Source organism: Cucurbita maxima, unplaced genomic scaffold (assembly GCF_002738345.1).
Source record: "Cucurbita maxima cultivar Rimu unplaced genomic scaffold, Cmax_1.0 Cma_Scf01128, whole genome shotgun sequence".
Taxonomy (NCBI): Eukaryota; Viridiplantae; Streptophyta; class Magnoliopsida; order Cucurbitales; family Cucurbitaceae; genus Cucurbita; species Cucurbita maxima.
Window position 1 is genome coordinate 1 of NW_019273144.1, and position 206 is coordinate 206.

Sequence of the window (206 nt, forward strand, 5' to 3'; positions counted from 1 at the left end):
CAATTTCTCCCAGTTCTTTTCTTCCTTTCTCTACAAATGAGAACCTCCCCCGCTCACGCCCATCGCGTTTCGATCATGCCGCCCCGCATGCGTTAAATCCGATTTTGTGCGCATGGCATGTCGGGTGCGATCATACCAGCACTAATGCACCGGATCCCATCAGAACTCCGCAGTTAAGCGCGCTTGGGCGAGAGTAGTACTAAGTT

General features: G+C 52.4%; 1 pseudogene; it reads left to right on the forward strand.

Annotated features, from left to right (window-relative positions):
- The first annotated feature begins 122 nt into the window (after nt 1-122).
- LOC111475236 overlaps nt 123-206 on the forward strand; it is a 146-nt pseudogene continuing 62 nt past the window's right edge.